The sequence below is a fragment of the Arachis stenosperma genome, chromosome 10 (genome assembly GCF_014773155.1).
Source record: "Arachis stenosperma cultivar V10309 chromosome 10, arast.V10309.gnm1.PFL2, whole genome shotgun sequence".
In the NCBI taxonomy this organism is placed as follows: Eukaryota; Viridiplantae; Streptophyta; class Magnoliopsida; order Fabales; family Fabaceae; genus Arachis; species Arachis stenosperma.
In genome coordinates this window covers 42800358-42814487 of record NC_080386.1, presented here as the reverse complement: position 1 = coordinate 42814487, position 14130 = coordinate 42800358, and positions in this window count along the sequence as shown.

The window sequence follows — 14130 nt, the reverse complement described above, 5'->3', positions numbered from 1 at the left end:
GATTACCTAATTTCTCAATCATAACCAAGAATGCAAAAATCTACTCTAAAACTAATTCAAGTATTTTATTAAATACCTAGAGTGTATAAACATAAAGTATCATAAATTACAATAGTAAAATCTATAGCTACCAAATACAAGAAAACAATAATAATAACTCAAATAAGAAAGGATGAAACATAAAACAGCAAATTGCATTTAAAGAAAATGAGAATTCAACAAGAGTTCATAACTAAAATAATATAAACAAGAAACTAATAAGAAGGTGTTAATGAACTAAAGTAGTAGAACAAGAAAATGTAATTAAAACTAAGCTAAAATAAGATTAAAAACTAAAATAAATGAGAATTAAAGTAGAAACTCTAAGAATTCTAGAGAGAAGTTAGAGCTTCTCTCTCTAGAATTTACTAAAACATTGTAATAAAAATCAAACTAAGACTACCTACTACTAACTACATTGCATTTTTTTCTTAAATACTTTTGGGTTTTGGACCTTTTTGTGGCCCAAAACAAGGATGCACGTGTTTCATTAAAGAAAATAAGTGGGCCCGTTTCGCACATGCGGACTATCACCCGAATCGCTTCCTGTGTTCGCTTCTTCACTCCATTCTTTTAGATCATTTGAAACCATTGATACACCTTTACTCTAAAAAACTTAAAAAAATTTACTCACAACATCAAATGGCATAAAAATTAATAATTAGGAGCACAACTTCATTCGAAGCAAGATTCGAAAAATCATTTAATTGCCCAATATTTTGCAAGAAAGTTGATAAACTCCATGCTTTATAGCACAATTTATAATGATAAAATAGAGTTCATCAACTTGGCTGTGGTAAATGCTCGCGTCGCGTGACACCTCCGCGTACGCATGCATATCAGAATCCAGAAAAAGCTGGTATGCTACAAAAATGCAGTTTTTTACCAAAATTTTAAAAGTATATAACTTTTTTTGGTTAAAAATCATTTTTCAACCAGTCTTGAACCGTTGGAAAGATCAATAAATGAACTTTCATAAAAATCTATTTTCATTAAATTTTTAAATCTGAGGACCGAGTTACGATCCACCGAAGTTGGTCCAAAACCAGTTTTCGCCCAAAAATAGAATTTACTAATTTTTTCAAAGGTTCACAAGCCGTATCATTTTTTATTCAATATAATGCCTCCCAATCATCCCAATTCACTCATTTGATATCAACCAAGTTCACACCTTCTTAAATTACATTTTACAACTCTGAATCCTCAATTCCGCTAGGCATTCACTCCAATGCCCAGACGTGCAACAACACTAGTGGACCATCTATCTCCTTTGTATCATAATGCGAAGCCCGACACAAAGACTTATATAGATATGCCAAACATGCTGAACCCCAACTATAAGACAATTTCTGAAAAATTTGTCAACAGGAAAAAGGTACATGCAGCTCACCATCGACATCGACTTGTTGGAAAACAAAGTGACCCCAGTTAAGTAGAATATATGACATCGAACATAGCGTTGCAAAGACTTTGGAGTGTCCAACACCTCTGCAGCACGAATTTGTCTAATCCATGACAGCTTTATCACACTAGATACATTATCGTCTCCTCCTGGCAATATCCCAAAATTGGTCATGCATTCGTCAACCAAGTGGGCAAGACTACTATTTGTTCTTCCACTTACAGCACTACTATCGATCAGTAGACTATAGAAATGTTTCACATCTTTCAGTGTGTGATGAAAAGTATGTATCTCGAACTGCCATTTATCTATTAATGCTGTTATAGAAATGATTTACATTTTATTCTTCCTATTTGAGATATGAAATAGAAATCAATTTTTTTTTCTCGATTTTAAAACTCTCGTTACCTGAATATGAATAAAGATAAAAAAAATTAGACTGATATATAACAAACATTATAGAAACTATGTGTATGTTTTATAACTAAAAATACTTTACATATATATTATTTAAAATTTATGTATCTTCAGTAAAATATATTTTCCGTTAATCTTAATGTTAATTATATATATTATTAATCTTAGGTTAATAATATATTCATTAATAATATATTTACGTATCTTTAGCATGAATATATTAAAATAAATATATTTTATTAACATTAATATATAACATACTTTAATGTTAATATATATATATATATATATATATATATATATATATATAACATTGATATTAATAATTTACCATAATAAAAAATATGAATATTAACATATAATATTATTTTAAGATATATAATAATATTTAACACTCATTATATTAACACTAATGTCATATTTTTTAAAACTAATAATAATATTTACCTTATTACACATGCAATATTAGTATACATAAGATTGTTAACAATAGAGGAAAAAAAGAAAACGTAACTTGTTCTAAGAGTTACCTAAAATGTTGAGTCGGGTCTAAATGTAGAGTTTCGGTTCCCTTCGAGTGGCAGTGTCTGACTTGTGGGTGTCGAGGTGCTGCCTATTCCGAGTTCCTCGTGAGGATATTGGGGGTGGTACCTGCAAGAGTTTCTGATGCTTAAGTTAGCAAGGAATTTTAGGCAAGGTTTTTGTAGAGTAGAATGTGAGTTATACCTGGGAGTTCTAGTGTATTTATGGTAGAGAGTGGTGACTTCCCTGAGGGTAATAATCTTATCTTATCTTTTATCTTTGGGAGTTTATTGAGATCTTATCCTCTTGGTCACCACCTTCTAGAAGTAGTGACCATGCCTTGCTCTCTTTTGGATGGTTTACAACCTCTTAGAAGAGGTCTGCTAGAGGTTGGAGGGCCTTCTCCAGATGTCGGCCCTTTCACCATACTGGGCCTCGGCTTAAAGCTCAGACTAGGGTATGAACAGTGCCCCTACTTGAGCTTCGATCTTTCTATAGTTCGTGCTCAAGCATCAACGACTTTGTCTTTGTCGGTCATTTTTCTTAGGGTAGCTCGGGTAGGTGACCCTTCATTTGTTTTATTTTTTATTTTTTGAAATTTGAAACGCTGCTCCGCTTTAAATGTGAAGCCTAGTTTGGCATGCAATTTCCTTGGTTCTTGCAAGCGCTTTTAAGGCTTAAATTGGGCCTTTATTCCTTCGCCATTTCACTCTTTCGGCATTTATAAGAGGCCTTGTCGCCTTTTTCTTTACTTTTTCTTTTCCCATTTTCTGTGACGCTTTTCTCTTTCGTTTTCCTTTGCCAACAAATTCTCTCCTTTGCTGCTTCTTTGACTGCCCTAGTTCCCAAGATTATCCCTTTCTTGGGTTTTTGGCGGCTTCATTTATGGAGAGGATTGTTCGTGTTTTTACTGCTTGGCATGCTCCTCTTCCTTGATTCATCCTTAGGTTGGTACTTCGCTTTCTTTTTTCCTTTTCTGCTCCTTAGTGGTAGTCTCTAGTAGATGTTTGGTTGAAACTTTGCCTTGCTTTGTTGTTGGTGGACACTGGTGGTGTTTTTCTGTTTTGTCTGATTTCATTTTCGACAATAACATTTCTGTAATTTCTTTAGGAAGGAACATTTTTGTTTGACTTGGTTGTTTCTAGTGATTTTTACTTCTTTTGTTTCCTTTTTGTGCTTTGAAACTGTTATGGCTGTTGGGATTATGGTGCACGAAATTGTGATTCATATGTTATTGCATTTTGTAAAATTCATTGCTTTTTCTTTCCCTGGCAATGGCGCCAAAAACTTGGTGTCAATGCCATGGTTCACAACTTCGCACAACTAACCAGCAAGTGCACTGGGTCGTCCAAGTAATACCTTACGTGAGTGAGGGTCGATCCCACGGAGATTGTTGGTATGAAGCAAGCTATGGTCATCTTGTAAATCTCAGTCAGGCTTATCCATGTGGTTATGGGAGATTAGATAATTAAAAGATAAATAAAATAGGATAGAAATACTTATGTAAATTAATGGTAGGAATTTCAGATAAGTGCATGGAGATGAATTGTCCCTTTTGGATCTCTACTTTCCTACTGCCTTCCTTCAATCCTTCATAATCCTTTCTATGGCAAGCTGTATGTAGGGCATCACCGTTGTCAATGGCTACATCACATCCTCTCAGTAAAAAAGGTCCAAATGCTCTGTCACAGCACGGCTAATCATCTATCGGTTCTCAATCAGGTTGGAATAGAATCCCTTGATTCTTTTGCGTCTATCACTAACGCCCAGCCTTCAGGAGTTTGAAGCTCGTCACAATCATTCAATCCCAGAATCCTACTCGCAATACCACAGACAAGCTTTAGACTTTCCGGATTCTCATGAATGCCGCCATCAATTCTAGCTTATAACACGAAGATTCTGATTAAGGAATCTAAGAGATATGCGCCCGGTCTAAGGTAGAACGGAAGTGGTTGTCAGTCACGCGCGTTCATAGGTGAGAATGATGATGAGTGTCACGGATCATCACATTCATCAAGTTGAAGTGCAACGAATATCTTAGAATAGGAATAAAGAGAATTGAATAGAAAATAGTAGTAATTGCATTAAAACTTGAGGTACAGCAGAGCTCCACACTCTTAATCTATGGTGTGTAGAAACTCCACTGTTGAAAATACATAAGTGATGAAGGTTCAGGCATGGCCGAATGGCCAGCCCCCTGAATGATCAAAAGACCGAATGACCAAAAGATGACTAATACACTAGTAAAAAGTCCTATTTATAATAAACTAGCTACTAGGGTTTACAGAAGTAAGTAATTGATGAATAAATCCACTTCTAGGGCCCACTTGGTGTATGTTTGGGCTGAGCTTGATCTATCCACGAGCTGAGACTTCTTTTGGAGTTGAACACCAAGTTGTAACGTGTTTTGGGCGTTCAACTCTGGGTCGTGACGTGTTTCTGGCGTTTGACTCCAGATAGCAACATGGAACTGGCATTGAGCGCCAGTTTACGTCGTCAATTCCCGAATAAAGTATGGACTATTATATATTTCTGGAAAGCTCTGGATGTCTACTTTCCAATGCCGTTAAGAGCAAGCCATTTGAAGTTCTGTAGCTCCAGAAAATCCATTTCGAGTGTAGGGAGGTCAGAATCCAACAGCATCAGCAGTCCTTTGTCAGCCTTGCTTTCAGAGTTTTGCTCAGGTCCCTCAATTTCAGCCAGAATTTACCTGAAATCATAGAAAAACACACAAACTCCTAGTAAAGTCCAGAAATGTGAATTATACATAAAAACTAATGAAAACATCCCTAAAAGTAACTAGATCATACTAAAAACTACCTAAAAACAATGCCAAAAAGCGTATAAATTATCCGCTCATCACAACACCAAACTTAAATTGTTGCTTGTCCCCAAGCAACTGAAAATCAAATAGGATAAAAAGAAGAGAATATACTATAAATTCCAAAATATCAATGAATATTAATTCTAATTAGATGAGCGGGACTTGTAGCTTTTTGCTTCTGAACAGTTTTGGCATTTCACTTTTTCCTTTGAAGTTTAGAATGATTGGCATCTCTAGGAACTTAGAATTTCAGATAGTGTTATTGATTCTCCTAGTTAAGTATGTTGATTCTTGAACACAGCTACTTTTATGAATCTTGGCCGTGGCCCTAAGCACTTTGTTTTCCAGTATTACCACCAGATACATAAATGCCACAGACACATAACTGGGTGAACCTTTTCAGATTGTGACTTAGCTTTGCTAAAGTCCCCAGTTAGAGGTGTCCAGAGCTCTTAAGCACACTCTTTTTGCTTTGGATCACGACTTTAACCACTCAGTCTCAAGCTTTACACTTGGACCTGCATGCCACAAACACATGGTTAGGGACAGCTTGATTTAGCCGCTTAGGCCTGAATTTTATTTCCTTGGGCCCTCCTATCCATTGATGCTCAAAGCCTTGGATCCTTTTTACCCTTGCCTTTTGGTTTTAAGGGCTATTGGCTTTTTCTGCTTGCTTTTTCTTTCTTTCTTTCTATTTTTTTCGCCAATTATTTTTTTATTTTTTTTGCCATTCACTGCTTTTTCTTGCTTCAAGAATCAAATTTATGATTTTTCAGATTGTCAATAACATTTCTCTTTGTTCATCATTCTTTCAAGAGCCAAAAATTTTAACATTCATAAACAACAAGATCAAAATTTATGCACTGTTCAAGCATTCATTCAGAAAACAAAAAGTTTTGTCACCATATCAATATAATTAAACTAAATTCAAGGATAAATTTGAAATTCATGTACTTCTTGTTCTTTTGAATTAAAAACATTTTTCATTTAAGAGAGGTGAAGGATTCATAGAATTATTCATAGCCTTAAGACATAGTTACTAAATAATAATAATAATCATGTAATAAAGACATAAACATAGATAAACATATAACATATAAAAAAAACAAAAAGCAGAAAAAAAATTTAAGAACAAGGAATGAGTCCACCTTAGTGAGGGTGGTGCCTTCTTGAAGGACCATTGATGCTTTTTGGGCTCCTTTATGTCTCTTCCTTGCCTCTGTTGCTTGATCCCTAGTGATTTTAGTGCTCTTATCTTTATTTGCTCCCAATAGTTGTGTGGAGGATAATTTATCCCCTTAGGTATCTCAGGGATCTCTTGATTTGCAGTCAAATATTCTACCACTGAGCTATAAACCCTTTAGATGAGTCTTTCCATCTCCCATGACTCGGAGGTGGAAGCTTATTGTCTTCCCTTTTCTCTTTTTTTTTTCTTTTTTTTTTTGAGGTTTCTCTGAATTGTTAATTTTTAGTTTCTCTTGACTTCCTCTTCAGAGTCCTTTCAGGTTCAGGATCTGCTTCAATAAGAATGTTCTTGTCCTTGCTCCTGCTCATATGAAAAAGAAGGGAACAGAAAATAATAATAGGGATCCTCTTTGTCCAAATATAGAGGTTCCTTTATGTGAGTAGAAAAGAAGAAGAATAAGAAGGAGAAGAAGAAAATTCGAACTCAGAGAGAGGGGGGTTCGAATTTTAGGATGAAGAGAAGTGTTAGTAAATAAATAAAATAAATAGAAAGAGATGAGGGGGAGAGAAATTCGAAAATAATTTTGAAAAATAGGTTAGTAATTTCAAAAATTAAAGGAAGAAATAAAATTAAAATTAAAATTTGAAACAATTAGTTAATTAAAAAGAATTTTGAAAAAGAGGTGAGATATTTTTGAAAATTGAAGAGGGAAAAGTAGTTAGGTGGTTTTGAAAAAGATAAAAGATAAAACAAACAAATAAATCAATTAGTTAGTTGAAAAAGATTTGAAAATTAATTTTGAAAAGATAAGAAGTTAGAAAAGATTTTTGAAATTAAAGTTTGAAAAAGATATGATATGAAAAGATATGATTAAAAAAGATATGATTTTGGAAAGATAAGATTTGAAAAGATATTTTTGAAAAGATATGATTTTAAAAGATATGGTTTTAAAAAGATATGATTGAAATTTGTTTTGAAAAAGATTTGAATTTTAAAATCACAATTAATGACTTGACTCACAAGAAATCACAAGATATGATTCTAGAACTTAAAATTTGAATCTTTCTTAACAAGAAAGTAACAAACTTGAAATTTTTGAATCAAAACATTAATTTTTGATGCAATTTTCGAAAATATGATGTAAAGATAAGAAAAAGATTTTGAAAATATTTTGAAAAAGATTTTTGAAATTTTCGAATATGAAAAAAAATGGAAAAGATATGATTTTTGAAAAAGATTTTAAAAAGATAAGATTTAAAAAGATAAGATATTTTTTTATTTTTGATTTTTTTTTGAATTTTTTTATGATGAGAGAGAAAAACACTGAAAATACTCAATGCATGAAAATTTTGGATCAAAACACATGATGCATGCAAGAACACTATGAATGTCAAGATGAACACCAAGAACACTTTGAAGATCATGATGAACATCAAGAACATATTTTTGAAAAATTTTCAATGTAAAGAAAACATGCAAGACACCAAACTTAGAAATTTTTCATGTTTAGACTCTATGAATGCAAGAATGCATATGAAAAACACCATACAACACAAAACAAGAAAATATGAAGATCAAACAAGAGGATTCATCAAGAACAACTTGAAGATCATGAAGAACACCATGAATGCATTAATTTTTCGAAAATTTTATGCAAGAAAAAGATGAACATGCAATTGACACCAAACTTATGACTTGACACAAGACTCAAACAAGAAACACAAAATATTTTTTATTTTTATGATTTTCTAATTTTTTTGTATTTTATTTGATTTTTTTCGAAAAACATATAAGAAAAAGAAAATAAGAAATTCAAAATTTTTAATAAGGATTCCAGGAATCTTCGCAATGTTAGTCTAAAGCTCCGGTCCAGGAATTAGACATGGCTTAATAGCCAGCCAAGCTTTCAATGAAAGCTCCAGTCCAAAACACTAGACATGGCCAATGGCCAGCCAAGCTTTAGCATACAGCTAATATTCAAATTAGTTTGCCTCTATGAAGATGGTTTTGAAGCCTCAGTCCAAAAGAATTTAGACATGGCTTTACAGCCAGCCAGGCTTCAACATGCTTCATGAAACTCTAGAATCCATTCTTAAAAATTCTGAAGAACATGATAAGTAATATAATTTTTTTTTAAATTTAAGAATAATAAAACAAAATAAAATAAAATAAAATTACCCAATCTGAGCAACAAGATGAGCCGTCAGTTGTCCATACTCGAACAATCCCCAGTAACGGCGCCAAAAACTTGGTGCACGAAATTGTGATTCATATGTTATTGCATTTTGTAAAATTCATTGCTTTTTCTTTCCTTGGCAATGGCGCCAAAAACTTGGTGTCAATGCCAAGGTTCACAACATCACACAACTAACCAGCAAGTGCATTGGGTCGTCCAAGTAATACCTTACGTGAGTAAGGGTCGATCCCACGGAGATTGATGGTATGAAGCAAGCTATGGTCATCTTGTAAATCTCAGTCAGGCTTATCCATGTGGTTATGGGAGATTAGATAATTAAAAGATAAATAAAATAGGATAGAAATACTTATGTAAATTAATGGTGGGAATTTCAGATAAGTGCATGGAGATGAATTGTCCCTTTTGGATCTCTGCTTTCCTACTGCCTTCCTTCAATCCTTCTTACTCCTTTCTATGGCAAGCTGTATGTAGGGCATCACCATTTTCAATGGCTATATCCCATCCTCTCAGTGAAAAAGGTCCAAATGCTCTGTCACAACACGGCTAATCATCTGTCGGTTCTCAATCAGGTTGGAATAGAATCCCTTGATTCTTTTGCGTCTGTCACTAACGCCCAGCCTTCAGGAGTTTGAAGCTCGTCACAGTCATTCAATCCCAGAATCCTACTCGGAATACCACAGACAAGGTTTAGACTTTCCGGATTCTCATGAATGCCGCCATCAATTCTAGCTTATACCACGAAGATTCTGATTAAGGAATCCAAGAGATATGCGCCCGGTCTAAGGTAGAACAGAAGTGGTTGTCAGTCACGCGCATTCATAGATGAAAATGATGATGAGTGTCACGGATCATCACATTCATCAAGTTAAAGTGCAACGAATATCTTAGAATAGGAATAAAGGGAACTGAATAGAAAATAGTAGTAATTGTATTAAAACTTGAGGTACAGCAGAGCTCCACACCCTTAATCTATGGTGTGTAGAAACTCCACCGTTGAAAATACCTAAGTGATGAAGGTTCAGGCATGGCCGAATGGCCGGCCCCCTGAATGATCAAAAGACCGAATGGCCAAAAGATGACTAATACACTAGTAAAAAGTCCTATTTATAATAAACTAGCTACTAGGGTTTACAGAAGTAAGTAATTGATGCATAAATCCACTTTCAGGGCCCACTTGGTGTATGTTTGGGCTGAGCTTGATCTATCCACGAGCTGAGGCTTCTTTTGGAGTTGAACGCCAAGTTGTAACGTGTTTTGGGCGTTCAACTCTGGATCGTGACGTGTTTCTGGCGTTTGACTCCAGACAGCAACATGAAACTGGCGTTGAGCGCCAGTTTACGTCATCAATTCCCAAATAAAGTATGGACTATTATATATTGCTGGAAAGCTCTGGATGTCTACTTTCCAACGCCATTGAGAGCGCGCCATTTGGAGTTCTGTAGCTCTAGAAAATTCATTTCAAGTGCAGGGAGGTCAGAATCCAACAGTATCAGCAGTCCTTTGTCAGCCTTGCTTTCAGAGTTTTGCTCAGGTCCCTCAATTTCAGCCAGAATTTACCTGAAATCATAGAAAAACACACAAACTCCTAGTAAAGTCCAGAAATGTGAATTTAACATAAAAACTAATGAAAACATCCCTAAAAGTAACTAGATCATACTAAAAACTACCTAAAAACAATGCCAAAAAGCGTATAAATTTTCCGCTCATCAGATGACGTGCTTGGTATCGGAGGGTTCTTTTTGGGCTTTTCATACCTTTGAGTTGTGCTTGTTTGTATTCGTGTTTCCTCCAAAAGGTGCCGTTGTGTTGTGACGTCGACGTCGTGAGGTAGGGGCACCTTTTAGCTAGTTAGGTGTTTTTTGATAGAAATGCTGTATTTTGTCAGTCTTCAAGGATTTATCCGATCTCTTTTGCCCCTGACCAAGCTGCCTGTAGTGATAGTTTTTTGTTTCTTTATTGTTGTGCTCGTAGGGACCTTACGGAAATGTCTTTAAAAGTTTCCCCTGGCCTACGTGATTGGGTAAATTTAGTAGTTCTCTGTTGTGTAACGGGTGGTACATCGGGAGTATTGTGATCAACTTAGGAGATTTCATAGGATATGTGACTACAAGGAGGACGAGAAAGATTAGGAACTAGTTGTCCCTGACCCCAAAGAGAGGTTTGTTTTCCTCCTTTAAATGCTTCCGAGCACCCATTTTTCTATGCATACGACTATTTTTCTACCAAGTTAGGCATTACCCTACCTTTTACTGAGTTTGAGACTGAAATCCTTTGGACCTGCAATGTAGCGCCCTCCCAGCTTCATCCTAATTCCTGGGCATTTATGAAGATTTTTTAACTTTTGTGTCAATAGTTAGGTGTCCGACCTTCCCTTAGCCTTTTTCTATATCTATTTGTCTTAACCAAGCCTGGGTCACAAAAGAAGAAGGCTTCTTGGATTTCTTTTCGGGCCAACTAGGGTAGGAAGGCCTTTTCCATTTTTTATGAGTCCTTTCATGATTGCAAAAATTACTACTTTAAGGTCTGAGATGTGGATGATGTCCGTCCTTTCTTTTTGGACGAGAATAATGAGCATTCCTTCCCCTTTTGGTGACAAGAGAGTTTAGTGGTGGTTAAGTATACCCTAGATAATCTAGATGAGGTAGAACGGGCTTTGGTTGGTGTTTTGGAAGAGCATTGGGGTCGAGCTCCTCACTTGGACATGAAGAAATTCTTGGGGAATCCCAGCCTTCTCCGGTCCGAGTTAGGTAGTACCCGATGATGTGTGGAAAACGATCCAACACAAAACTCACCGGCAAGTGTACCGGGTCGCATCAAGTAATAATAACTCACATGAGTGAGGTCGATCCCACAGGGATTGAAGGATTGAGCAATTTTGGTTTAGTGGGTGGTTTAGTCAAGCGAATCAAGTGTTGGTTGAGTGATTTGTGTTTAACAGGAAGTAAATGACAGTAAATGTAAAGGGAGAGGGGAATTTGCAGTAAATTATAAAGCAGGGAAGTAAACTTGCAGAATCTTAAAGAACAAGAAACTAAATGACTGAAACTTAAAGTGTAAGAAAGGTAAATTGCAGTAACTTAAATGGCAAGAAATGTAAATTGCTTGAATTTAAAAGGGAATTGAGGAATGGGATTGCAGGATCTAAACAAAGAAGAAGTAAATTGCAACAATCAATTAAGTAGAAGATGAATTGGAGTAAACTGAAATTCAAACAGAATAGGAAATTAAAATGCAGCAAGGTTCACAGAAGAACCAAAAGTAAAATAGGGTCTCAGGTCTCAAGAGACTAGGTAGCAGAGCCTAGATCTCTATTTGCCTTCCTAGATCCAAGTTAACAAAGCAATTGACAAGAATTAGAAGAGGAAGCAGTAAAGAAAATGTAAATAGATTCAATTATGCAGAAAGAGAAGTAAAGAGAATTTGAATGGGAATTGAGACAGAATTTCCTCAATTTCTCACACCCAAAACTCAGAAACAGAAGATTAGAAATGCTCAGGCAAGAATGAGGAAGAAGAGAGATCAATTCTCCTCCCCAATTCTCAGAAATCTCAGTGAAGTCACTAAGAACAAGTGCCAAAGCTCAAAAGAAAGGTAAAAGTAAAATTCAAAAGTGAAGGTAAAAGTGTGTGTGTAAAAGGTCCTAATTACATCAAACTAACTCCTATTTATACACTTTCTATTCTTGGATATTGGGATTTGGATGGGCTTTTGAATTGGTGAAGAATTGAATTCAAAATGGATTTTTAATTTGAATTTTTGGCCCAAAATGTTGCTCCAGGAGGCTGCCCTGCCCTTGTGGAGGGCAGGGCAGAAAATTGATGCTTGGCGCGAGAATTGGTGCGGCGTTGGTGCGGCCTTGGGCGAGCTTGGCACGGCATGGTGCGTGGAACGCTGCCCTGCCCGCGCCAAGGGTAGGGCAGAAAATTGGTGCGCGCTGGATGGCCCTGGTGCGTGCGCTGATGCTGCCTTGGTCGAGAGTTGTGCGTGCCAGAATCGTGCGTGGTGCGCCAAAGTTGTGTGCTATCCAAATGCTGCCCTGCCCGCACCAAGGGCAGGGCAGAGTTTCCAAAGTGAGGTCCCGTGTTCGAAACACGGCTGGGACAAACTCTCAATTAATTTTCTTGGTTTCTTGGCACGGCACTCAACCTTAAGTCCTAGCTTCCTCATGGTTCCTTGTTCGATCCTTGTGGCATGCATGGGTGATATTTTTCCTTTGAATTTCTTCCTTGGAGAGCCCGATTCTGCCCTTGTGGAGGGCAGGGCAAGGTTCTCTTCTTCTTGGTTCCAAGGCACAAAATTGTGCTCTGCCCTTGGAGTGGGCAGGGCAGAGTTGCCTTCTCTTCTTGGTTCTCTTATGTTGCCCTCCTAGAGGGCAGTGTGCCCTTGTGGAGGGCAATGTTGCCTCCCCCTTTGCATGCGGCACGCTTCTTCTCTCCTTTGCCACACTTTCCTTTCCTTGGGCTACACTTCTTAGGCCACGCTTTTCTTTTTCTTTTCTTTTCTTCACCTACAATAAACCAAAACAACCACTCCAAGTATCACTAAATTCAAGAGGCTTATAAATCAATTAAAGTTCAATTAAAATTAGCTTAAACCTCATGTATTAACATTACTTTCATGGTGGTTGCTTGATTTAGAGAAGTTATGCATTTTCACTCCAAATCACTTACTTAGGATGCAAGAAAGTGCATGAATGCTAACAAAACAAGTGAAATTAGCTTGAAAAATGGGTATATGATGACTTGTCATCACAACACCAAACTTAAATCTTGCTTGTCCCCAAGCAAGCATCAAGACTAAGAGTAAATGGAATGAATAAGAAAAGGATACTTTTCCTTATTATGCAGATAGCAGAACTTGATCTATGGGGCATTTATGCAGACAATGACAACTCAGGTTATTATTCCTGTTACATAATATATATCTTTCTTCAAAAGCTTGCTAAACTTGCTGTAATAAGACTCACTTTTTACTCACTCCCTTGCTAACTTTTCTTGGCTTACAATGCTTAACAAGCTTATTATTTTTTTTAGAGGTTGGGTGTCAAATGCTGCAGCATTGCCTTTGGCTTTATTTTCTTTTCTTTTGCTCAACATCTTTCCACCACAGACACATGGCTCACTAATTCTTCCTAGGCTCATTGATGCCCAGCATCTCTTTGGATAACTAAATGTTTTGTATCTAAGTTGCTCTTTATTGTGGATTTTCAATTGGCCATCCCAAATCAGTTGATCTAAGTGACCGGGTTTTAAAATACCCCTTAGAATTTACTCATCCAAGCAGATCTTAGTACAAGAACACCACAGGCATATGTCCTAGGGTCCAAGCTATTGGTGTCCAACCTTTATTCTTTGTTTTTCTTGCCATTTTGGCTTTTCCTTTCCTTTTTCTTTCTGTTTTTGTTACCAAGGGCTTTTTCATTATTGATAAGAGTCTTTGTAGCAGCAAGCTAACTCACAATGAGAATGATATTATGCAACAATTATTTCATGAGTTATGCATTTAATCATACACATATACCACCACCAACTTCCATTCATACT